Source organism: Manacus candei, unplaced genomic scaffold, assembly GCF_025592945.1.
Source record: "Manacus candei isolate 608988 ecotype Guabito, Panama unplaced genomic scaffold, ASM2559294v1 h1tg000018l, whole genome shotgun sequence".
NCBI classification, from domain to species: Eukaryota; Metazoa; Chordata; class Aves; order Passeriformes; family Pipridae; genus Manacus; species Manacus candei.
The window spans coordinates 12,433,647-12,459,412 of NW_026138066.1; the positions used below are offsets into that span (position 1 = coordinate 12,433,647).

The window sequence follows — 25,766 nt, forward strand, 5'->3', positions numbered from 1 at the left end:
TGTGACACTGAGTGCTGTGGCTGAACTTCACCCTTCCTGAGCTGTGACAGCCTGCCACAAGAGCAACCAAGGGGCAGGGCAGCCTCTGCATTCCCAGCAGGGCCAGGAACCTTCAGATGAGTTTCTTGGTTCCAACAGAAGCGTTGGATTTGGTCAGGTTTTAATCTGTAAATGTGATTAATTGTGGCTGGCAGTTCTGACCTCTGGTTTGCAGTGTATGGCCAAAGAAGTAGTTGCAGTAACAGTCCTGTTCTGGCAGTCCATCTCGTCTCCATACGTCTAAGTATGGTCATCCCTATAGTTCTGCCCTGATAAGTGCTTTTCATTTCCCAAGCCTACTCATCGCTTCTCCTGGCAGGCAGCAGGCTCAGCCTGTGGCTGGTAGCAAATAACAGCACCCCTGTGCCAGGCTCCTAAAGGCCACATAGCCACTATACTGGGCCTCTGTTGGGAGAGTCCCCCACCTCCCTCTTGTAATTGTGTCCCTTTCTGTCCACACTTGCTGTCTGCTCAGGGACCCCTTTCCTCTGATGCCCCTTGGGGAGATGCCTGGCTCCCCACACTGCTGGAGTGGGTGAGCTGCCCAGCACACAGGTAGTCACAGAAGGCTGAAACTCGCTGTTTCTTCCTTTTTCTTTGCGGCTGTGATCCTTGTTTATTTATTTGTAAGAACTGTTATTGCGTTCACTTAGGGTCACTTTAGCATGAGATATATATTTCGGAGCCCTCTCACTGCTCAAAGCACAGCCATAGTTTTAGGAAAGCTGCAGAGTGTGCAATGCTACACCTGGGCGTGGGAGGGGATTTTGATGAGGGGCTTATCTGTGCTCAGATAGCTTCTGAAGAAGATAACCCCCAGCATCATGCCTGCTGTATTGCTGGGAAGCACATAACATGTATCTGTGTGCCCACACCAGACCTGTCTGCAGATGTCCCTGGAAGCATCCTGTGGCATGCTGCCCACCTTCCTCCACCAGTCAGGGCCGCAGGACTTCATCCAGTATGCCAGAGAAAGTATCACTTGTGTTCGTCAACCTTTACAAGAAAACAGATTGTGATTAAGTCAAAGCTAAGGTTGTAGCACATGCTGGAGGCTGGAAGGTAACTGTAAATCCTATGTCTCATTTGCACAAATGCATTTGGTTCCAATCCTAAGGGCATTTTCCCTTCCCCTACTTACACCTTTGTTTCAGAAACATGTAAATTTTGTTTGCATTTATTTTTTCAAAACACCACAAAATGCGGGTGGGGGGCTTTTAAATTATATTTGGTACGTAAGGGATAAGGAGTATTTTGGGTGCTTCACAGGGTAGGAATCTGTGGATGGTTGTCACGTATGTGTTGTCAGTGGGGAACACTGAAGAGACTGGATACACCAGGAGAGTAGTAATGATTTTTGCAGTCTCATACTTGTAGGTCTGCTACTCAGAGACCTCTCAGCTTTCTTCTGGCCCAGCATATGAGACCTCACAGAGTGGGTCATGTTTCAGGTGTGAACCTTACATGCAGGGTCATCTGGTGGATAAATGTCCTGTCATGGAAGGGGTGTGGGCTCTGTGGCAAGGTGCCGCAGGAGTGGGAGATGATGCTGGCCAGTTAGGCTCCTTCCAGGGCAGCAACTTGCAAGATGCCCCTACTCTGAAGCGGCCATCCTTTTTGTCCATGGAGCAAAGAAAAGGGACTTGATTTATGTCCTGAAGATGTGGGAGGTGCAGATCTGCCCGAGAGCTCATGAGGAGGCAGTGTGGTAGTGATTCCCGGATTCGCTGGGGGTCACCAGTGATGGCACATTTATACTGCTGAAGGCCTTATCCCTAGCAAAGGTTTTGTTTACATTTACTAGCTGCTTACCAGATCTCAAAATTGTTAAAAGGAGCAACAAACAAACTATGACAGCCTGCAAGGCAGGGATGAGGTTGGGCTACCCCACTGTGGCTCCCTCTGGGCGGGCAGGAGGACCATGCTGGAAAGGGTGCATGATGGGAGCTCTGCACCAACATGGGTCATGCAGTGTGCTCTTGGTGCTCTGTTCCCAGAACTGCCAGTTCAGTGTCTTTGACCTGCACTGACTCTCTAGGAGGAAGGAACCAAAGAAGAGTTGAAGGCTTGTCCACACGGAGACTGGCTGCTGGAGGAACCCCGCCAGACCTGCCCTTACTGTCGGCAGAGGAGAGGGAGAGGTTTGTGTCCTCTCCTGCCTTTTAGCCAGAAGGAATTCATGTGCTGGGGGGCTTCCTGCATGCTCCCTTGCCATACTGATGGGTTTCATGACACCACTCTTAGCACCTGAGGATAGGTGTGAAAAGGGAGGAGGTAGAGGAGTAGGAGGTGGAGGTGGTGTGAGTTAATACAAGACCCAGTGGGAAGCAACAGCAGGCAGTATTATTTCTGTGGTTTGAGCCAAAACTTTCTCTCTCTCTCTTTCTCTCTCACTCATTAAATTACAACTAATGCAAGTAGCATTGTGAAGGAGGAATTTGGGAACTGTTGTTCATCATCCAATTGCTTGTAACGAATGTGCTGCTCAGTGTCATAGCCCATAGCCTAGCTGAGAAGTAATTCACTTGGTATTTGCAGGCATGGCATGCATGCCATAAGAATTCCACTGTTAGCATTATGCCAGCATTAGCTAGGGGATATGAAAATAAATGATGAGCTATTGTTTTTCATGATTAAGTCCAGGCTTTTCGCTCATCCTGCTTTTTTCCTTCCTCCATCTGTGAAAGGAGGGGCCTCTCTGTTCTTTTCACTCTCAGAGCAGGCAGGTTGTGCCCTTGCTCATCCCAGCTCCCCCATCCCCCTTCCAGACCAGCACCCTTCTCTTGCTCCCTCCACCTGTCTCCTTCTGGGTTTGGACATCAGCGGCAGCAGTCCTTTAAATTGCTATAGGATAATTCCACAAAATAATGTGACAATAGAGGGGACTTCAGCATTCTGTTTTGGGTCTACAGAGCTGTTTTGGCCTTACCATCCCTCAAGGGGACCAAGTGGTTGCACTGGCAGGATCAGACTGTGGTGGTAAGTTGGAAATTTGGTACTTTGAGGTCATCCACAAGCCTTAAGTGACTCTTCTATTATTAAAAAAGAGGGAGAACTCTTGAGGCAGCTGTCAGTCTGGATGTGTAGGAGCAGAGCTGAGCAACCTCTGCTGGGGTCTGCTGGCAGTGGCCAGCACTTAAAAGGAGTTCACAAGACAAACAGGAGAGATTCGTGACCCATACTTGGTGAGGGGCATCCCTGTCCAGTCCAGTGGGCCTTCCTGTGCTTCCTCCAGAGCTCTGTAAGTGTGAAGATCTTCAACATTACAGGGGAGTGAGGTAGTTAAGTGTTATTTATCCCTGTTTTCTACTGGAGGTGACTGAAGAAGGAAGCATAGCAGTTTCAGAGATGACCCCTCTTTCTGGGATCATCAGTTCATGGGGCTTGTTTAAGCTGGCACACAGACACCCACCTGTGCAAAATAAAAGACTTCTTTGGAAAACTGGGCTTAAATATCCCCATGAAATCCCTGAACTGAGTCAGTACCAGCACTGTACAGGATTCCTGTGCTCTTAATCTTATTCTTAATCAACTAGCCCAGGCAGTCTTTCATGTCATTGAGTTGCTGCTCACTCCAGTGGCCCCAGCCCATGTTGGCTGTTCAGCAGAAGGCCTGGCTGAGCTGAAGGCAGATGGCAGGGTAAGAGCTTGTGCTGATCCTACTGCTATTAGCTACCACTCCTCTGCACAGCAAGCTGCTCTCTTTGAACATCAGCAGAACCATTTTTAAAAGCCCTGCGGGCCAGCCTTGTGTAACAGAATAACTCATTTTGTCAGGGAAAAAGATACCTTGGCAAACTTTTGAGTGGAAACTGTCAGGGGTAACCTCAAGACGCTGGGAAAAGCAGCCATAGGCTTTGAGGGAAGACCAGCAGCCAGCTGCAGGTGTCGTGTTCCCACCTGAGAGGGGACATGTGAAAGCCAATGCTTTTTTCTCCCGCTTTCTTTATTCATCCTCTCCCAGGAGCAGCGTACACAGCGGAGCGTTCTGTGACGCTGCTTTACACGTAATCATGGTTGTGAAATCCAAAGCTGCTGGGTCGCTGTACTTGTCCCACCCCACGCTGTGCTGCCGGCGTACCTTGGCACACAGTGACCTTCAGTATGTTGTAGTTATCCAGGTATAGCCCTGACCTGTGGGTCTCATAAAATGTCTCAGGCCAAGTAACTCCTTCCCCTACCAGCTGCACTCGCTGCCGTGCATGCAAACACACGTGCAGTGCACAACCTTTACCACCAATAGCATGTGGAGCTCTCGACAGCTCACTTTAGGGCAATTGCAGTGTCCCACATCTCAGAGGATGTGTTCCTCTACCCGAGCTCCTCTGCACAGCCCTCTCGCAGCTCTTGCAGTGATTGCTAAGGTCCTTCCCACTGGGAAGCAATACCTGCACTTGATTCTTCTCGAATTTTGCAATATGCATAAATGGGGTGGTGGTGACACTGGGCATGAAGCCATCAACTCATATTTACTTATGATCGAAGAGAGCAATTTCGGTTCAGACCTCAAAGGGCAAGCTGCTGGGTGATTTAAAATTGTGCTACCAGCAGAAGCATATGACCTCATGGTATGAAAAAGCAGGAGGAGATTAGCAAAGAAGTAAGCTTATAAGGTACACAAATGTCCATGGGGGAAAAAAAAAGAAATATCTTAATAGAAGAGTCAGTTTGTCTGTGTAAGAGAAGGCTGGGGAAGTGACTAATTTGCTTGTTCTGTTGTACATGCAGTTTGATTCAGATGTTCCTTCTTTGATTCAGGCTCCCTCCTTTGCTTTCTGTACCCCCCACCTCGCCTTGGATTTTTCTGCCTTTTAGGAGAGAGCAGGCGAGGGAGAGTGGAAGGACTCAGTGAGGAAGGAGTTAAGGGAATGCTCAGTGGGGATTATAAAACAGCCAGGCACTTGGAAACAGTTAAGAAGAGAGAAGCAGATCTGCCAGGAGGGAGTGTGGCAGTGGAGCCTGTGGTTTATTTTCATGCCTCCCTACACAGTGATGCAGAAGGCTCTCCTACAATGGAGATGGAGGTAACGGCAGTGGGAGTGGGGTCGGTGCTGGGGTGGGGGTGTCAAGGTTAAATGGGGAATAAACTTACACAGCACCAAGTTGACCAGCCTTCCCACTGATCCTTATTGATATGGTCTGCTCTGGATGGTTGTTCCCATTGTGGGTGGCAGCACGTAGCACCTATCATTGCCTGAAGGCATGGCCTTCTCCTGGAGGCAGACATCCTCTATGCGTGTGGACATAGGGGAGAGTGGTCTGTGCAATTTTGGCATCACCCTGGGAAGGTCAATGCAACAAACTTGCTGTTTGTTCGAGCACAGTGTGGGCAGGTCTGTGGGTAAGCCTACGTGAGTGTGAGTCGCATGCGAGGTCCTCTGTGAGCGTGGCTGTGAGTGGGCATCTTGTGAAAGGCCACCTGGCCAGGACGAGCCTTCTGTCATGCTCTGATGTGGTGGCTTTGAGTCATGAGGAGCTGTGTTTTCACTCACCCGGCATTTGTGCCTCAGAAGCCCAGCTGAGGCCTTCTGCACATCGCTTGACAAGGGCAGAGGCTCTTGGTCCTGGGAAGGAGAGGCTAATGCAGACCCCTGAAGGCAATGTGACCCGACAGACCAGGTTACTGGCAGGGCTGTGAAGAGAAGCCAGGTGGCTTCAGGCTTTCTCCATTATGTTCTCCACATGCCTGTGCTTGGGGCAGTAGCTAACCGCTTCCCAGTTTGAGGGACACTGCTGCTGTGATGATGAGTTAAGAAGTGACCTGAAAGCAGGCCCTGCCATCACCTCCTGTCTCTTCAAGTCTGTGTGTAAAAAATCGCGGTGTTTGCAGCCACGTGGCAGCAGGAGCCTATGTGGCTCTGACCACAGGGAGAACTGCACGTGTGCAACATGGAGACCCATTTTTCTTGAGGAAACAACCCAGATGCAACTTCTGGAGCCAGAGTGTGTGTGGAGAGTGGGTTAGTCACTCTGCAAGTATCAGGGGCTTGCGGAGGAAATAGCAGGAGTTTGCTGACTAATGCCGATGATGTTCAAGGAGTAAATGAGAAATACACAGGGAAAACCCTGTTTCTGAATTTGGAAGATAAAAAAAAAAAGTGAGGAAAAAAAGGAAGGAAGATGTACAGAGTTACTAATCAGCCCCCAAAGTCTCTGACCTATATCTCCCTCCTTTCCCTGGAGCCATTCTTGAAATGAAAAATTAATAGAGAACAACCAGGTTTTACCTCCAGGGTACCCTTTCAGGCTGCCATGTACTGCAGGCTGAGACCAGTGGATAGGACTTTGGAGTCCCTCAGCACGATGCAGAAAGCAGAGTAGTCTCAGTCCAGGACGTTGCAAGGATGTCCAGAGAGACTGAAAGCGAGAAGGTAATCTCCTCTCTGGGAAGGATGGTCTCTGGCTTCAGATGGTTGGGAAAAGGATGTTGAGCCGACATGCTAGGTTAAAGTAGACCAGTAAAGAAGGATAGTCCTTGAAGTTACTGTATTTTTATCAGGGGAAATGGAGGTGAGAAGGAAAAAAAAGTATATCAGGTCATTAGCCCTCTGAGGGTGAAGTTCATTCTGTATACAGAATATTCCTTCTTCCCGTTTTTAGTTTTTTAATGAGGAAAGAGAATCTTTATTTAAGAAGCTAAAACCTAGGGCTGTGGGCCAGGAGGTTTCATTTCCCAATTCCATTGCTGCCTTGCTCTAAGAGGCTTGAGCAAGTCACTTGGCTGTCTTCTGAGTCCATTTTTATCTCTGTAGGATGTGGATTGTGATACCCTTTGCAAAACATTTTTAAACCTACTGAAGATAGGAAGGGCTACATTTTCTGAGGTGACCAGGGCCTGGATGTCGTGACAATAGCTGTGTGCTGTGCGGGAGGAGGAGGACTGGTGCTGGAGGTTTCTGCCTGCACTGGAATAGGCTCTGTGCCCACACAACACACCCGTGGCTTTGGGCACTGCCAGATTCATCCTCCCACATGTCATGGCAGGGATGGAACCATGTAGCCACTGAGTGCCATGAGGAGAGGTGTTATCACCTACTGTGGCAGCAGGGCTAGGCTAGCTTTGAGGGGATCTGAGCATATGTGAAAATCTGGTCCTTTACCATCTCCTTATGCTGGATGACCTCATCTTGGGTGCCCAGGATTACTAGCCTCATTTTATGTATAGGTCTGGATGCATTGCATTGTCTAAGGAGCCTATCTCCTTAGATCTTGGCGAGATACCTCACTTACTGCTGTCTTCTGTGATGAATATCCTCCATGACCCTGAAGGGCTAGGAGCTGAGCCATCCGAACTGTCTCTGCATGGACTTCTGCCTCTCCAATATTAGGATGCCTTACACAGCTTGAGAAACTAGGTTATATAGCAGCTTTAATGGGGCTTTTTCCAGACACTGATTGACCTGATTCCTCAGACCAGCTGTTTTATTTATTAAGCAAAATAGCAGAAAAGGAATGCATCTCCTACATAAATTTGTTTCATTGTGGAGTACGTTTAAACTATTTTTCTTTCATTAATTGATGTGGAGCTCTTATTTCATATTGATTTTGTAGATATTAATTTATGCACTAGGAATGAGGAAGATTTGCCTCTCCATCTAATCCTGTTTCTGGAGAGAGATTTACTTAATGTACAGTGTAATTTGTCTAATGTGCAACTTTGTATGTAGAGTGTACCCAGATTCAGCAGAAACAGTGGGTATAATAAAAGAGAGCACTGTAGTGCAGTGCTTTAAATCCCTCTGTAATTAAAAATACTAAATTAGTCAATGTTAGTGCAGTCAGGAGACATCACTAGCTGAAAAACAGGGATATACAGTGCGAGTTTTCAGTGCAGGACAGAGAAACTGGGTCTGTGTTCCTCTCTCTGTGGATGTGGAATGTGTTTAGGGGCAGAACAGTTCATCATTTGCCAGGAATACAGCTTGGGTGGCAAAGAGGAGCTGTCGGGAGTTATCCCAGGGTTGTCCTTGCGTGTTCCCAAGGTGATGGAGGAACCAATTCTGCCAGCTCCCACATTGTCTCACAGTGTCGTCCAGTGTCATGTGTGTGTGTCCCGAGTCCTGCACACACTTGGTGGACAGTTGCAGGGTTGGATTTTATGCTCCCACAAAAGTGTCTCTAAAATTACTTTATTGCTCTGAAGAAGGCTGGCACCAGCAGTTGGTTGAATTATTCACGCCCCCCCAACCGTCTGTCTTTTTGTCTGTCTGTCTTTCTTTCCTGGTGTTAGCACAGATAAATCACCCCCTGAAATTTTCAGATGGGCTTTTTTTTTTTTTTTTTAGGAATTTGTGAATCTCCCTGCAAATAATCAGGGGAGGGATCAGTTTATACCAATGTAAGATTCACTAGCTCAGAGTACTGTCCATCTGCCTGTCCTATATCCAGCTTATGACCAGTGCTGCCTCAGTGCCTGACTCTTGCTTTCTCTTTTCGAGAGAGCAGGAGGAAAGGTGGGGCTTATTCTCAAAGCAAAAGCTGCTATTTGGAATTGAATAACAAGACTTTGTTGTGCATTAAGGTTAAAAATAAATTGATCTTGTTTACCTGAACAGAACCAGGATAAGAAATAAAGCTTTAGTTACAGTTTGCATTTATTTCAGTTTGACTTGATTCTGTTAGTGTAGCAATTGACCTGTGTCATTTCTTCAACAACTGAGAAGAGAAAGAAAGGTGTATGTTATGGCAGTGACCTTCTGTTGAGGCCATGCAACAGCTTCCCTATTTTAAGACCTTCATTTTTAGTTGTTCACAACTTTACTAAACTTAAACTGTCTGGGCAGAAATTTTCCATCCCAGCCTCAGAATGTGTATTTAGAAAACAGCTCTTTTATACCTCTCTTGAATTTTTTGATGCATGTTAAATATAACAAATGTACAAAGAAATGAGAAAGCAAGCTTCCACATTAACAACTCAGTAATTTGAATGGTATATATGTCAGGGGCATCATTTCTTCTGTCTCCAAGAGCATCAGCCCAAACTTGGCTTAAAGAAATGGTTGTCACCACATCCTCAACAGGCAAAACAAATCTTTGAAGGATTTGTACCTAAGAGTTTCAATTAGGCATTTAAAATTAGTGGAAGCTTTTCACGTTAATCCCTCTGTGCTTTGGTTCCCTGCCCATGACATACGGATAATACAGTGTCTTACTTTAAGAGGGCATTGTGAAAATACATTCCTTTATGTTTGTGAGACATTCAGTTACTCTAGTGATGCGTACTGTAGGAAAGGCCATGAGTAAATTACTAATTCCGTCTGCAGAGCAGAGCGTGGCAGGTACCTGGTAAACAAGGCTTGGGGCCACACCTCGAACAGCGCCGAGAAGATGAAATAGGGACTGGGTGCTCGCTAGGTGAGCACTGTGTATCCTGCTCTACTGGGTGAGGCCGAGGTCCCGTAGAAAAATAGCCTGTGATTATGTGATTAACAGCTCTGCCATGGTACACAGGCAGGAAAGAGTGTCGAAGGTTGCACAGGCAACCATAAAGCTGAGGTTTCCTAAGCCTTGCGTTCTTGATTTGCAGCTTTAAATAGTCTTGCTTTCACCTTTTCTGTTTTCTGTGTGGTTGTTTGGTCATGGGGAGTGGGCATGAGGAATAATAAACAGCCGTTGCTCCTGGAAAAAGAGACAGGGAAATGCTTGGTGCCATTGGCCATCAGAGAGGAAAAATTCTTGGTGAAGCCTTGCATCCAGGCATTCCATGAAGGAGGATGTGTGACCCTTGAGATAGAAGTGCAGGAGTGGAGGAAAAAAGCAAATGAACCAAGATGTCTTTTTTTCCTTTATGAAAACTGTTTGGTTTATGCTGTTTTTCTGTAATAATGCTCTGTACCATTAAACAGCAATGCCACAAACCAACAGACTTGCAAGTTATTTTAAGGAAGAATAAGATCACACCATTGCTTTTTCTGTGGGTCTTGTGGGTAGGCATTTCCTGGTTTTACCCTGGGTACTCATTGCTCTGGTTGCTCCCTCTCCTGGATCCTGCCCTGTGGAAATCCCAAATCATGCACTAATGAGACGATCATCTCTAAGCTTGGGAAAATGATCCAGCCCTGACTCACAGGCAGAATCATCCCCAAATCCCTCTGCTTTTGTTCACTTTCTTACATTTTGCTTTCCTCCCATATGTGTTCTGCCCTCAGGTAGAAGAAAGTAGTGCTGCCCACAGCCTGTTCAGCGTTGTCTGTGGGAAGTAGCAGGGGAGGAGGAGGCTTTGGTTGAAGGTTTGCAGTAGAAATCGTGATAATGCCACCAGTGAGCAAGCTACTGGGTGGCTGGGGTGCACACGTCAGCAGAAGTTTGCCCATGGCTCAGTAGTATCGGCTGTTCCTTCTGCACTAACTTAGGATGGGAGTAAGCCTGTCACTCCAATGCTGTGGGGGACGTGGGAGTGGAGAGCAAAGATTGCCATGAGCTGGGAGATGCAAGAAAGTTGTATAGACACAGTGACTTTAAAGGGTTATATACTCACCACGCTGTATAAGTTGAGGAGAGTTGCTCATTTTGTGCCTACATTGTGAGTCAAAACTAGGATGCACATTTTCTTGAAATCCCTAAACCCTGAAGCCCGTGCACAAGAGCCTCTTCTTGCTAGGGTTTTCATAATTGATGTTTGGCTATTTCACAGTTGCTTTTCCCCATGGAGTTTCTCTTAAAAATGCCCTATATTTCTTTTTAATTTTGACTGTGCATGGCAAGTTTATATTTCAGAAAAAAATTTCAAACATAATTTTTTGTAGAGCTAGGATACCATTAGGGTACTTTTGTGAGGGAACTGCTTATTATTTGTGGTGTCCCCTGAGAAGCTGATAACTGAAGTCCTACCAGTATTTCCACTTTTTCTGCATGTGAAATTTTAAAAAAGGTTTGTCAGGATAGGCATCAGTCTGCCAGCACTGGCTGGTTATTACAGTTGTTCAAGCATTAGGCAATTGTGTTTTAGCAAGCAACGATAGTTTCTCTTTTTCTTTCTCTCTTTCCCTTTTTTTGTTTCTATTTCTTTTCATAGCAAATGCCTTTCACATGCCCTACTGTTGACTTCTCCAAAAGGAGCATGCCTTTTAGCCAGCAGCTTTCTGTGTGTAACTCTGAGTTGAAATCTCTCAGCTCTGTTGAAATCCTGGAGAAGAAGCTGGGGTGGAGCAGGTGGTTCTGCTTCAGCTGAGGGTCCAGTGAGGAAAGAACAAGGAGACCAGAGTCCCTTGGTCTTGCTTTATGCAGTGTGTGTCTGCACACCAGGGCAACCCCTTGTGTGGGCGTCTTTGGGCACCTCCAGGTTGTACTATGGTTAGTGTGGATCACCACCAGCGCCCCATCTCCCATAACCCTAGCAAAGGAAACACAAAGTTTTCCTGGAGCAGGGATTTTGGAGGAAAGGGGCTGTTACCATGGGAGGGGCTTGTCTCCTCCAAAAGACAGTGTGAAGCCATGCAAGCAAAGGGCTCAGACACTGGAGTGATGCATCAGTCTGTTGCCCTGACCTCTGGTGTTCCACATCCACACTGCGAAGTGTTGACTGTCATGATGTGGTACTTTTTAAATAATCCTCGCTAAAGGGTGGAAAGTGTCTAACCCATAAAGTCCCTGCATCCTCCCTCCCCTCTGCTCCGCAGAGCTCCTGGGGTGCCACAGCCTGCAAATGTCCTGGGAGGCAGAAGGTGAGGTAGTGAAGATAAAGTCCCCCTCTGAAGATCTGGTACATGTTAGGACATAGGATGCGTTACTCCATTTCTGACCTCTGGAAGTGACCTTATTTTCATTTCTGACCTCATGAAAACCTCTTTGCCTGTTTGCCTGCCAGCCATCCTGGTTCCGAGTTAGACAAAGCACATAAGGCGGGGTAGATGGGATCACTTTTCTTTCCAAAAAAGAGTACAAGGCAACACGAGTATTTGTTTTGATTTATTCCTGCTCCCAGGTGTAATTATAACCTCTGGGTTTCAGTGTAAAGGTGGAAGGGGATGTGATTGAATGGGGTTAAGTTTGTTTTCAGATTACATTAATACGTGACTTATATGAAAAACAACCACCTTCACACAGGAATGCAGGCAGTATTTGCACATTGCCTGTGGATTTATGAAACATTTGGAAACATACCGTACATTATTTCATGAGACTTATTTCTTTATGCAGCAATGCTGTTTGCTTATTCTGGGACAATGACCAGACATGAAGATATTAAAAACAAAATTAAAAAAGAATAGAAAATGTTTGTTTCAAAAGTTAAAAGGGTCCCATTTCTTAACAGAACAGAAACAAAATGACAGGTCTTTCAGTACTTAGTTGGACCTTTAAGATATTTGCCTAGAGAAAACTCTTGTTTATATCATATGTTTATTTATACTTCTTTGAGAAAACTGTATTTGTCATATGTTTATATATACTTCCCTCTTTTTTTTCCCCCCTCTTTTCTGTGAAGGCTGTTTACACCAAAACAATATCTTTGTTTTCAGAGTTCATCTTCTCCCACTGCTCCTTTTCCAGCTGAAGTCACAATACTCAGTCTGTGACATCACCGTTGGCTGCCGTGACAACGGAGAATTTTCACTCCAGGTGGAGAATGTGCAGCAGCAGCAGCAAACACTCTGTCGAGAGCAGAGAGCGTATTTTTCTATGCATATTGCTAATCATGGAGAAAGAAGGGAAGGAAAAATCTGCAAGAAAATCAAATGTAGTTTTTCTGAGAGTGTGCTGCTGAGGTGGGCACACCCCAGACACTTTACCCTCCTGTGGAGACTTTACCTTCCATAGGATTTCTTTTGCAATCAGTTAACAGCACTTAACTACAGTTGACTACAGTTTATACACCAGTAGAAAAGTACTTACTTTTTAAAAGAGAGAGTGCGGGAGAGGGGTTTAATTTAGATTCATGTGTCACTGGGATACCTGAATTCTATCCTCAAGTTTTATGGAGTTTTTTTGCTTTTTTGTCCTACACAAACCCCCTTTCAAAAACCAAGGGAAGAAAACTGATACCCTGATACTGCCACCACATATGTGATGGGCTTTCAATGCGTGAGTTGTCCTGCTGAGGTCAGTTAAGACAGTTCATATGCTTAAACTGAAACACAGGCCCACATGCCAGTAGTGTGAGGGTCTTGCCAGCTGCCCTAGGGGAACAGTTAAATAAAGATTTTATAGAATATCTTCTGATGCAGACACTGTCTTGACCTAGAAAAGCTGAAGTCTCCAGACTAAATCCACCAGGAAAAGCAAACAGACTGGCCTTACACCTTTCCCCTTTGCTTTTGTCTGCCTAATTCATCTCGTGGCTCATAGCCTTGCAGTTGCTGGTGAGGCATGAGAAGGTGAGCATGTCTGCAAATGTTTGAAGGACTGTGGCTTGAGAGGTTACACAGTGAGATCATTAAATTGCAAGAGGGAAAACAGAATGGTGAAATGGTCCATATCCCTGCTGACCGTATCACAATAATAAATTGAAAAATATATGTGCATCCAAAGTCTAGTTATGGTGACAGGTTCGTTGTTGAAACAGCCTGTCCTGATGGTCTGCAATCATTAATGGAGCTGTCATCCACTCTGAAGGCTGCCCCAAAGAGTAGACATAGCATGCAAGCCCCTCAGATTCACTTGTGGCATTATTTCCATACTTCAGTCTCATGGCTGTACCAAAGGCTACAGGAAAACCTTAAGCAGGAAAAGGTGTTGCTGTTTCTCCAATGTAACTTCCCTGCCAGTGTGAGAGAAGCAGCACCTCCAGCTAAGTGCACTCGGAGATGTGTTTTCTAAAAGACCCTGAGCAACCTCTGCATCCACGGTGACCGATGAAAGTAGCCTTTGCTATAGGTGTTTTCTCTCACTTCCAGCATCCCAGGTAACCCAGGCATTTGCTTGGTCAGGGTCCGGTGTCCCAGTGAGAAGATACTGTGTCAGTCTCTTTCCCCTGGCACCTCACTACAGCCATTCTGAAGCATTTCTGAATTGTCACAAGTCAGGAGGGTAGATATTTTCCAGCAAGCCCTGTCGCATAACTGTACTGACAGCCTCAGGAGAGTGGCCGTTTACTTACATCTGTGTTTTGGGATGTCTTTGGATTGTTTGTTTGTTTGTTTGTTTGTTTGTTTTAACAGGGCTGCACACGCTGTGCTGCTGTTGTGACAGTCCATATCATTCATGTCTTGCACAGTCTGACAGGTTTATTGTAGCTCGTGTGTGCTAAGCTGCACACTGCGGTTGCTGCACGGCTCGTGGTTGGTGCCAGGACCCAGAGGGTGATGTGCATGGGGGGGCCACTCAAGAGAGCTGCTCGCCTTCGCCTTGGGAATTGGAGAGGACATGAGAACGCTTGCTTGGACTTTATTTTTTAAAACTCCTCCAGAAATAGCATGCTCTTTGGAGCAGGCAGAGCAGAAAGCAAGAGGGTCAATTTTGGGATCTAATGATGCTGTCAGGATCCAGTTTCACATTTATTTTCTGCCTCTGCAGCAGAGCGTGGAATAAGTTATCATTCCATTTGAACAGCTTGAAGTCTCTACTGCTGAGCCTTTAAAAGACTAAATAATAACAAGTTTTTAGGAACTGTAGGATCAAAACCTCATGAATTTTAGGCACTTTAATAGCTCTTGAACCTTTGTACTTGAATTTCACTTAAACCTGTTTTTACACCAGTTTACTCCAGTTACACCTGCTTCTGTTTGACATCTGTCTTTTCTGAGGCTTAAGCATTACTCTGTTGTGGGGTTCTTCATTTCCATTCACTGATGCCCACCTGAACCTTTCAGCTCTTTTTTTTTTCAATTGTTTTTTTTTTTTTTTTGGCAAAGGAAATAGGAGTGAAGGTGCAGAGGGCTGGGAGCAGAGGCACAGCAAGGTGAATACATCATGGCCCTGATGTAACCCAGGGATGAGCTGGAGGGAAGGACCAAGGCAAAACAGGAGTGACATCATTAGTTGGGAAATTCTGAGCAGTTTCACGCAAACCTGTTCGGTGCCGTCTCGTGGGTAGTCCCTGAGCACCATTTGCTGATGCTTGGGGCAGGTGGCAGGAGCGTCATCGGGAGCCTCCAGCCAGCAGGTTTTCTGGGTGAGCCACAGAGGGATTTGCACTGTTGATCTGCCACACGTGCTGTCCCCATAGCCCCCTGCTGCTTCGGAGTCCTCCACACTTGGCTCGGTGGTAGCTCGTGGCCCGAGGCTCACAGGGTGACAGCGAGCAGTGCCGAGGCAGGTTTCCCTGAGCAGCTGTGCAATGAGACCCAGCCCTTGCAGGTCAGTGTTGCTTTTCCATGACAGCACAGAGAGAACAGGCGTTTACCATAGAGATCTACCAACTGTTTGTTCTGTTGCAGAGCCAAATCTCGTTTGTCTCCTTTGTGAGTATTTCCATAATAGTTAATACTAGGGCTTTCTGTGGCCCTCTGTGGTTTGATCACTCAGCTACATTTTGTTTCCCATTTTTGCCAGATTTCCGTAAAGGGGATCAAGGTGAGCTTAGCGTTGCGGGATGCTGATTTTGTAGGTGCTGGAATAAATACATATCTTTTCATGTCTGAGAGTAATGTTTTGTAGGACCAAGGTCCCACTTGGCACTTCTAGCCCATTCAGGTGCCAGCAACATGCATGATGGTGCGTGTTGATTGACAACAGGTTTGAGAGGGCTGGGGAGTTGGTCGGGATGAGCATCATTTGTTCAGTGCCCAAATACAAGGTTGTGGTGTGCTGTCCAAGTGATGTGTGGGGCAAGGGAGCATGCACTGCATCTGCCCACAACATGCCCAACTCCTCAGGACAGGTCTGTCAGTCCTCCACTGTCCTGAATTCACTCATTAAACTTTTGTAATCACCATAAAAAACCTGCTTGGTAAATACATTTTCTGTACCCAAAAGCACTTACCCCACTTCCTTTTGTTCTGAAGATAATAGACATAAAAATGAAATACAGACCTGTGCTCATAAAAGGTCATAGTTATTTACTTCTCAGTGAGATTGCATGTCAAAATAGGTCCTGTTAAGATTTGATGATACTCTAAAGGAATTGAATGAATTGGGACTTTGGTTCATAGAAGTTGTAAAATGGGCTAGAAATATCCCATGATCTGGAAGATGGAGATGGCCATCCCTTTTTCTTAATGCAATGGGGATGGGATGGGGAAGCTGAATGGAGAAGGGCTTTGTGTCAGTTGCAGAACCAGCAGTCAAAGAATCATTAAGGTTGGAAGAGACTTCTAAGATCATGAAGTCCAGCCTTGGATGAACACCAACATGTCAACTAAACCACAGCACTAAGTGACGTGTCCAATCATTTCTTGAATGCTTCTAGGGATGGTGATTCCACCACCCCCCTGGGCAGCCCATTGCAATGCTTGACCACTTGTTCAGTGAAAGTATTCTTCCTGATGTCCAACCTGAACCTTCCCTGGCACAACTTGAGGCCATTTCCTCTTGTCCTATTGCTAGTATTCTGGGAGAGGAGACTGACCCCCTCCTTGCTACAGCCTTCTTCCAGGTAGTTTTAGAGAGTGATAAGGTCTTCCCTGAGCCTCTTCTTCTCCAGACTAAACAGCCCCAGCTCCCTCAGCTGCTCCTCATAGGAGTTACTGTCTGGATCCTTCAGTGGCTCTATTTCCCTTTTCTGGATGTGTTCCAGCACCTCAATGTCCTTCTTGTAGTGAGGGCCCAGAACTGAATATAAGATTTGAGGTGCAGCCTCATCAGTGCCAAGTACAGGGGGCAGTCACTTCTCTAGTTCTGCTAGGCCCACACTATTTCTGATCTGGATGCCTTGGCCTTCTTGGCCACCTGGGCACACGCTGGCTCATGCTCAGCCGGCTGTTGACCAGCACCCCCAGCTCCTTTTCCACTGGGCCACTTTCCAGCCATGTTTGTCAGCACTTGTTTTGTGTTGTCCTAGTTTCATTTAAGGCATTCTTCTGCCTGGCTTCAATTAATGGCTCATAGTGTCAGTGGTCTCCAACCCTTTCTGCCTAATGCATGGTTGGTTGCTAGGAGTGCTGCCGTCATCCACGTTTTAGTTGTGGATGTGATGACCAATTTTGTATTGCTTTCCAAGATTTGGCTGCATGACTCAGCTGGTCCTCTGGTGACTCATTTCAGTCTCCCATGAGCCCAGAAAGGACTAAAGAGGGAAGCATGGCTATTTTCAGATATGAAAAATTACCAAAACCAAGGACTATGTCCACAAAAGAGTACTGCCAACACTGAATTAATTGGGCATTTATACAGGGTGTAAACTTGCTGCTTCCCTTTGAAATTCTTTACCCAGTTATTGTGCTTCTGCTGAATCTAGTTTTCAGTCTCTTCTTACTTTATATCCATATGGATGCTGGAAAGCTCTCAGTGAGTTTTGAGTGCATAATATGTGCTGAAAGTTCACAAGGCTTTTGGTGCTAAATTCCCCTGGCTGTTTTTGGTTTTTTGTGGCAGTTTCCCCCTCTCATCATTTCCTGGAAGTCTTGTCATCATTCTAGCAAAAACCATGGGTCTAAGGCCGTTTTATTCCCGAGTCATTCCTATGACTATGGCAAAGCTAAGATGCCCAGTGTTCTCCTAGACCTATTGAAAGCTGCTGTGATTTGACTACAAGTTTTTACTTGAATGGAATCTGTTTTCTTCTGGAAGCTGCAGAAACAGCGGTGTATTTGCTCCTTGTGAGAAAATCACACAGAGCTTATTTTCCCAGAAACTCTTCTTACCCTGTGATTCTGTTTGGCCAGACTTCCTTTACAACTTCGTCAAAACGCATAGGTGTGGCTGTGGACAGGTTGTCTGTGGTATCATCAGCACATTGGTGATTCTGAACTCATTGTCCCCCTGTGTCTAGGCTGAATCCTTTAATTTTATTGCTGTAGGAAAAGGAAAGAGTTGAGTATTCTGGGTTGAAAGCACATGGCTGCTAAAAAGTTGTAGTAGTGCCAAAGAGATGCTTATGGAAGGGATGCGGCAAGTGGCTGCCTGCTGCTGGAAGTGCAAAGTGACATGTCAGTTCACAAATGTAGGATCAAGAGTGAGAAGGAGGCCTGACAGCCCCTTTAGCTAGTCTGTCATCTGCAGCCATCTCTCCTTCCTGGAGTGGATTTTTGGTTCTGTAGGTTTGGTTTCAGCAGCTGTGCCATACCTGTGAGTGCCACAAAGCAATTACTCACAGTCAGCATAGACTGAGCCCAGCTCTCCAGGGCATGAGGCCTGCTCAGCAGGCCTGTGTCTCTGCAGGGTGCTGTTCAGGGTCTCAAAAGCACTGAGTGATCTGAAGCAAAGTTACACCAAGAGTTTCACTGTACACCTCTCCTAAGCTGTCACTTGCTTGGTCTTTCTTGCTTGAGGTGGAGTGTGTACGGCCAGGCTGGCTGTGTGGTCCCCCTTTCTAGCCCATCACAGTGGCAGCGTGCCTCAGGCTGCACGCAGAAGGCATTTGGCATGTGTCATACTGGATCTCCAGGTTTAGCTTCACTCCTGTCTTGCTCTAGTTTTTACAGTGCAAGAAGCCTGGCAGCCATGATGTTAAGCACTATAGAGCTGAGTAAATAAATATGTCAATAAATAATCATATCCGGCACAAAAGAGAAACCTGGGGGAGACACTGATGGTAAAAAGGGAGTTTTGCTGACACAGGTGGAGGTTTTTATTGTTTTGTTTCCCTTAATGACTTCCCTTGGTCTCATTTCTTTTCTTGTAGAGCTTTGAGAGGGAGTAGGCTGTTACTGGTGTCCCTGAGCTTCTTCATCACACACAAGGGCTTCATATCCTCCTTTCTCAAGTAGATATCCTTTCCTGAGCTTCTGGATGTTTACTCTTCAAGGCTCTGAAATCCTTCATGTAGTTTATCCCCATGCCTAAGCCAGGTTTTCTTTCTGTGTAAGCAAGAGCTTCATACATCACCTACGTTGTCCTTGGCCCAAAAAGGGCTTCTTCTCTGCATATTGATCGCTTAGCATCTCTCCTGTTAGACAGTGGCTGTTAAGACAGTGAGATCAGGCATGCACCACCAGCCCCCAGCCACAGCAGCAAACCAGCAGTGGGCCAGGGAGGCATCCAGAGGCACTTCTGTGGGGTTGCTTGGGGCAGCATCACTCATTTCTTTTGGAGATGATGAGATTCATTGCCTTCGTGGGTCATCCTCTGGCTATGCAAGTACTTACATGTCTGTGTGTACCTGAGTGCGAGCGTGCGTTTTGTGTGACAGAGGTCAGTACAACCCCAAATACTGCAAACCCCAAATACAGAGTCATTGGTTTCCACAGATAAACCTGTCAACACGCTATGTTCTCATGGAGACTGCAGCAGCTCCCTTTCGCCGTGGTCTCATACGAGAGCTACTTGCCAGTCTCAAAGGTGAATGGATCAAGAGAGACATGTTTTTTGGGGAGAAATGAGATTTTTTTGGGGGAAAAATGGGTCCACGCCCAAATCCTACACCCTGTGTCTCCATGATGGTCTTTGGTTTGGGCTAGTTGGGTCAGTCCACTGTGCCTCTTCTGGTCCCAGCTCATGGACCATTTCATGTCATACGTTTCTGGGTTTACGGTTCTACTTTGGAATGCAAACCAAAAGCCATGGGTGACACCAAAAAAAGGTTTCTGACTGTTTGGCCATAACTTTGAGGATGTTTTCTTAGCCCTAAATGATGAGGAAAATGAAGTCTGGAAGTCAGGGTGAAAAATTCATTATGTTTCCTTGAGGAAGGAAACACCCACTCTTTGTGGGTGGGTGTTTTGTGTGCCGATGTGAGGACAGGCTGTTTACAGAATTGTTTTAACTGCTTAAACTGAAGGTCAGGTAATCCACCTGCAGTATTCTTTCTCTTCATCTCCTAAAACACTCCAGAGTCCTCTATGTTTGAGAGCACTGTAAGTCTTGTGTTTGGTCATTCATATTTGAAAGCGATATGTGGCTGTTGGGAGGTCAACAAATCAGTCTGTCTCAATTTTCTGCTTTGACAGAGCCCCGTGCCCAGCTTCCCCGCCTTCCTTCTTGTGCCTTCATCTTCCTTTGCAGACCAAATCCTGTGTATTCCATCCAGACCTCACCAGGGGCTTGTTTCTCTCCAATAGGTCTGTATCCTGATGGATATCAAATGAAGGGAGGGACTTTGCGAATAGGCAAACTGACCTTTTCAGCCCCACTAGAGCCTGAACTGAGTTTCAGATTTCGTAAACAAAGCAAGGGCTGAATGTCATGCAATGGCTTCTTTGCAAATGAAACACTTAGGAAAAAATCCTGTGGGAGTGAGAGGCTGAGCCTGAGACTCCAGTAAGCCTTGCCCATGTCCTGCCTTCACAAGTAGGGTTGCTTCTAATAAGTGAGGTATGCAAGGGGCCAGCCATTCCCTGTGGTTCCACCACACCTGTAGGCCAGTTGGAGTCATTGACATTACAAAGCTAATATTTACAGATGGAAAGTCATCCAGGTGGGGAGGCAGACATTGTGGAAAAAGCCAAAATATCCTTTCTACTAGGCGGTTGTGGGAAGCCATGAGTTGTGCCAGTGCTGTGTGGCTGAGGGGGCACAGACAGAGCAGCAAAGGGGAACTGATTGATTCATTTTGGTCCCTTTTTGAGAGGCCTTGGTTTGGTACTCCTTCCCAGAAACTAAGATAACAGAGGAGACCGTATAGGATGGCCAGTGAAATCTGGGATCAGGAATTGAGGAAGTCCTCTGTTTCCCCTGTAAGTTGGAGTGTGGTCAACCCCTTTTTGAAAGACGAACAAATGTGACCTAAGCCATGCTGCCTGGAAAGCAGATCCTTCTTTTTTTCAGTTCCGCTTTCAGGATGCAACTCTGTTAGCAAGTAGCAATCAGAGATGGAACTTGTGGGAACCTAGAAGCTCCTGCCTTATAGACCTGTTTGGAGGTCAAATGTAGGGACCCACACAGACATTAAACTGGACTACAAGGCAAACTGTGGCCAGTTTCACATTTACTGCAGAAACTGTCTTGTATAGTTCTGCAAAGGAAACTTTGGGTGCTGTAGAAATACCATGGTTACTGTTTGTTCCACTTTGTGACTGTGGAGGACATATGGGAGAGAGGAAGGTGGCCAGAACACATAGGCTGTTGCCAAACAGTCCTACCTGGCACACTGATGTGAGTGACTGCTTTTAGGCTCATCTGGCTCCATTTTGGCTTCAGGATGGGGAAACATTCCTTGGTAGCACCTCAGGAGCTCATTTAAGCATGGCATTATACGAGCCTCAGTGTGTCATGCCTCATTTTGAGTGGTGCTGTGGGTGTTACCGCAATCTTCTGCTCTTTACACAGATGTGGTGCTGCTTGTGGGTCCCCCAACAGCCTGCAGCACAGCCCCAGCCAGGCACCCCACGCTTTCCTCATCTCTGCTGGGCCTCTCTCCAAGAAATCTGAAAGAGGGATTTCTTCAGCACAGCATTTTGTTACACATCATTCAGTATCCTCCAAAGATAAAGCTTCAAAGCAGGGCTTCTGTCAATCCCACCTGTCTGATTTCTTGTCCTTTTTTCCTCATCCCATCTTTGACTCCCAAGCAGACTTTCTTCTCCTCTGAGGCCCTTGGGAGTACTGAGTGTTTGGTTTTAAAATTTCTTCCTAACTTCACTGACACCCACTTTCCTAAAATGTCTTTATGCTGACATTGTGCATAAGTTTCTTTGCACTCTCATTCAGACCTTGAAGGCTTTCAGTGCTGTCCCTGCCTCTTTGTTGTTCATCACCTTATTTTGCTCTTGGAACTCCAGAAATCGTCACAGGAACTGTTGACCTCGCTCCCTGGCTCGAAGGACTACTGCTCAGTAAGGTGCATCTGGCAGGGCTATTGATCTGCCTTCTCAAGCTGCAGAGACCTGATGTGGGCACAGCAGACTCCCAGGTTTCTTACTTCATGTCTGGAGAGCATTTGACATCTTGGTAGAGCATTTGCAGTGTCATTTCATGATTTCTGTAGAAGGGACAGTCTTTCTGTCAGCTTTGACAGATATGCTGAAGGGGGTTTACCTGCTGGGGTCTGGCTCTGTTTTGTCAAGGCTGTAGACTATTATATTGTATTCACCTGCTGCCTTCATTTGCTTTCCACTCAGTGACATTGAGGTATCCTGGAGAGAAGTTTTGCACTATTCCAGTTGTGCTGGGTTTTCCCAGAGGAAAAAGGGGTTACCTTGCGATTCAGGGGAGAATGGACTTGACTGCTGGACTTTCTGACACTAAGATCTAGAAATTGGTGTCAGGTCCAATTGCATCTACAGGGAAGTGATGAGGCAGCCTCTGGTGAGGTATATTTTACCTGCATTCTCAGGTCTTGCATAGTTAATTAACTATAATGTGAAACATAAACTAGTCACATGATTAACTGAGGAAATCTGTAATATCTCTTGTCATTACTGCAATTCACTCAAGTGGGAGATGGAGGTGACCCTGAAAGAATTTTTCATGGAGATGTAATAAAGTATTCAAATGTATGTATTTGTCCCTGAGATTTTGCTTCATGTGTGTAAAACCAGGAATGTGTCAGAGAAGCCCACAGCTTGTTACTCAGGCTCATGGGCACCTGAACCCACATCAAAAAGATGAATAAGAATCATAATGTTTCGAGATTACGGAAGATTACTAGGGTTTTGTGGTTTGCACAGCTCACATGCCATTGTCTAGTGACCCACCAAGTGTGGGGAGTGTGGGAGATGAGATTGGAGCTGCCTAGATGTCCAGGCTCCAGGGCAGGGCCAGGCTCAGGGTGGTGCTGCCCCAATAGGTCTGTGTGGGATGTGCCAGGGCTCTGGGTAGTCCCATTTTCCCCCAAGCTGCTCATGAGGGTGGCAGAGATGCTTCCTGGAGCATATGGACCTAGCGTGGGCAGCTCTGCCTATCTTGCAGTCTCCATCCCACAGCCCTAGGAAAAGAAGTGCTGCCCCGTTGGTTCTGTGCACTAGAGAGCAACCATCTCCCACTGTCTCAACACTGAAGATGTCCTGCATGGCGAAGCAGGTGTGTTCCAACTCACCAGCCTTCAGCCTGCGTCGGTACATAGGCACTGAGCCTGGGCTTGCCAACTGCCCTGCTTCCCAGACGTGCTGGTTAGCAGTCCCAGCCAGCCCTTACCACATCTCAGCACTTCCTGTGCCCACAGGCAGGTGTGGTGAAGCTGGATGCTCAGGCAAGGGGACAAGATGGACATGACTGGCTCAGAGGAAGAACTCCTCAGATTTTCCTAACTGTCCTCTTTGCCCTGGTCAGCTGAGAAGGCTTTCACTACCCAGCAGATGAGTTGCCCTGGATTTAAGGAGTTAAAAGGGAGATGAAGAAGGGAGTAAAGATGGTTTGTGAGGAGAGAGAGCAATATCCTGAGCCACATGCCAAAATAACCTGCTCAGGCCATGACAGGGAGTAACTGCCTACACCACCTCCATGCCCAAGAGTACTAAGTCCTGGTTGATAATTTTTATCATACCTATAAAGGAAAGTCACGGTGCACAAAATAAAATAGTAGGCAGGGTTGTGGATGCTATAAATGCAGGAGAGGGATATGTAGGAGGGCAGTCAGGGTGGCAGGGGGTATGGGGTTTGAAGGTGATGATGATGAGAGTTCTTTGGCCGTTGCACTTCAGGGATGTGTATTTTGAGTGGGAATGAGAGGGAAGGAGGCAGATCCTTGGCTTTGTCCATTTGGTTTTGTTTATGGTTACTCTGTGCATTGAGAAGTCTCACTTTTTCGTTTGACCATAAGATGTGGATCAAACATGGCGACTTGGAGCCGTGTGAATCCAGGTCTGAAGCAGTGCTGGGGATGAGCTTTGTCCCATCTTTGAGACATGTTTGAGAACTGCTGCACAGCACATAAGCATTTAGAAAACTACTAATTAGGATGAGACAGTTCTACTAGCAGGACAGGAAAAGCTGAGCAGGAAGTCAGGTTGATTTTCACCTGGAATGAAGGCTCCCTTGACATCTTCTGCTCACCAGGAACAGGAAGGAGCTGAGGATCTTGAGGTCTGAACTCCACTCTGAGGCTGTCTCCAAACATTCAGTAGCACAAGGGAAAGAATTTGTATAGCCTCCAGGGACATAAATTTTAAGGAGATTCCAAGTGGTACTGGGGGACAATGCCTCAAAAAGGGCTACACAGAGGCCACTGTGAGGACATGGCTATTTTGAAGGTGCAGTACATTAGCCATACCTGGCAGATCCCCTTTTCATTGCCTTCTCAACCTGGGTGTGTATGTGGGTTTTCTGGCTTGTGCCTCTCTGGGGAGAAGTGGAAGATACTTATTTCAGTAGTGTCTTGCGTGCATCATTTATATGCTGAACACACGCCATGTGCTTTCTACAGTATTTTTCAAGCAGGCACTGTCGTTCTGGAGGCCGTCAGCAAGCAGCCTCTGGTTACAGAGCTCTGCAGGTACTGCAAAAGGTCTTACTGCCTACTTAATACAGGGCAGGGGCTTGGTCTCTTGCCACCACAAAGGCCACACTTATAAATCAACAGTAAGTGCTAGGAGTAAAGCAGAAGAAAACATCAGTGACTTGCAAACTGTTCCTTCTTTAGTCCCAAAGTGTATTTTTTGCCCTTTGGGGCGAGGTGGGTGGATAGGGAGCTTTACCTCATTTGCTTTCTTGAAACCTCTTAGAAGTACAAGTGAGGCGGCTGCATGATTTGTGTATGCATGCAGAAGAGGGCCATCTGAATTGTAAATAGCACCTGCTAAATTATTATTAAGTGAAAGCTGACGTGGGAGGAGTTCTCAGGAAAAAAAACCCTCAAGTCTTTTAATAAAAGTTGTTCCAGATGTTTTAACATTATCCCCTGGCTGCATGCTACATACTTCAGCTCATGTCAATGCTACAGGGAGTTACCGTGAGTCGTATCAAGGACAGGGAAGGCCCCATTAAATCCAGTTACTGTCAGTTGTGTGAGAGCTTTAAATGGCTGCACTAAAACTCATTATTAAAGAAAGGAACTATCAATTTTATTTAATGTATGGTGCCCAGCCTTGATTCTGCTCCCAGCCCAGAAACTCGCCATGCTCGGGGTGATATAAAACTTAGACTTGCACTCATCAGGATGAGCATTTAACTGTTGTAGAGTCCTGGCTGCATCCTGGCTGGCTAACTGAGGCTGTGGGGGCTGCCCTGCACCCCTGCCAAGGCAGGCACCAAGCTCAGCCGGTATTGCCGCTTGCCTTAGTCCAGCCAAAGCTTTTGCTGGTGTAGGTGAGGCTGCTGAGCCGGGCTTCAGGTGAGCAGGAGTGCTCGGTGAGCAAAGCTGCTCGACCTGAGTGTTCTTACCCTCTCTGCTCCTGGTGGAGAGCAGAAAGAGGAGGAGCTGGGTGCCAGCCTTGGGCCCTTCCATGCAGAAAGCGGAAAGGTGACTGCTAGGATCTTCCTGCAAGCGAAGGGAGGTGACATGAAAGGCACAGTCTTGCACAGGAGGTTTCTTGTCAGACCTGGGAGTGGGGGTTTAAGAGAACTTTTCCAAAGTGAAACATTACATTTTCCATCCCTCCATGGCTTGTGGCCCCTCTTGTCTTTCCAAGACCCCAGGAGTGAGGACGCTCTCTGAGGGCATCCCCACTGTCTCTGAAGCATCAGTGTCATTGGGCTTGGCTGGCATGGGTCACCCCGTTACTACTGGCATGCTGCCTCATGGACACGGTGGCAAGCTGTTGTCAGCCTATGTAATCAAAAGGCTGAAGTTGTAAATCATATTACAGGCTGTAATGAGGAATTTGATCCCTGTAACAAACCATCCAACTTTTATTCACATTTATTACTATTTCTGCTAT

At 46.5% G+C, this 25,766-nt stretch overlaps 1 protein-coding gene and 1 long non-coding RNA gene across 4 annotated transcripts in view; one reads left to right on the forward strand and one right to left on the reverse strand.

Moving 5' to 3' along the window:
• HIPK2 (homeodomain interacting protein kinase 2) overlaps positions 1–25,766 on the forward strand; it is a 140,522-nt gene that overhangs the window by 14,993 nt on the left and 99,763 nt on the right. The window lies entirely within an intron of this gene.
• On the reverse strand, positions 9,683–10,320 carry LOC127469885 (uncharacterized). The gene is made up of 3 exons (XR_007904103.1): positions 10,153–10,320; positions 9,940–10,031; positions 9,683–9,762 (listed from the first exon to the last, which is right to left on the reverse strand). It is a non-coding gene; the product is annotated as an uncharacterized LOC127469885 (long non-coding RNA).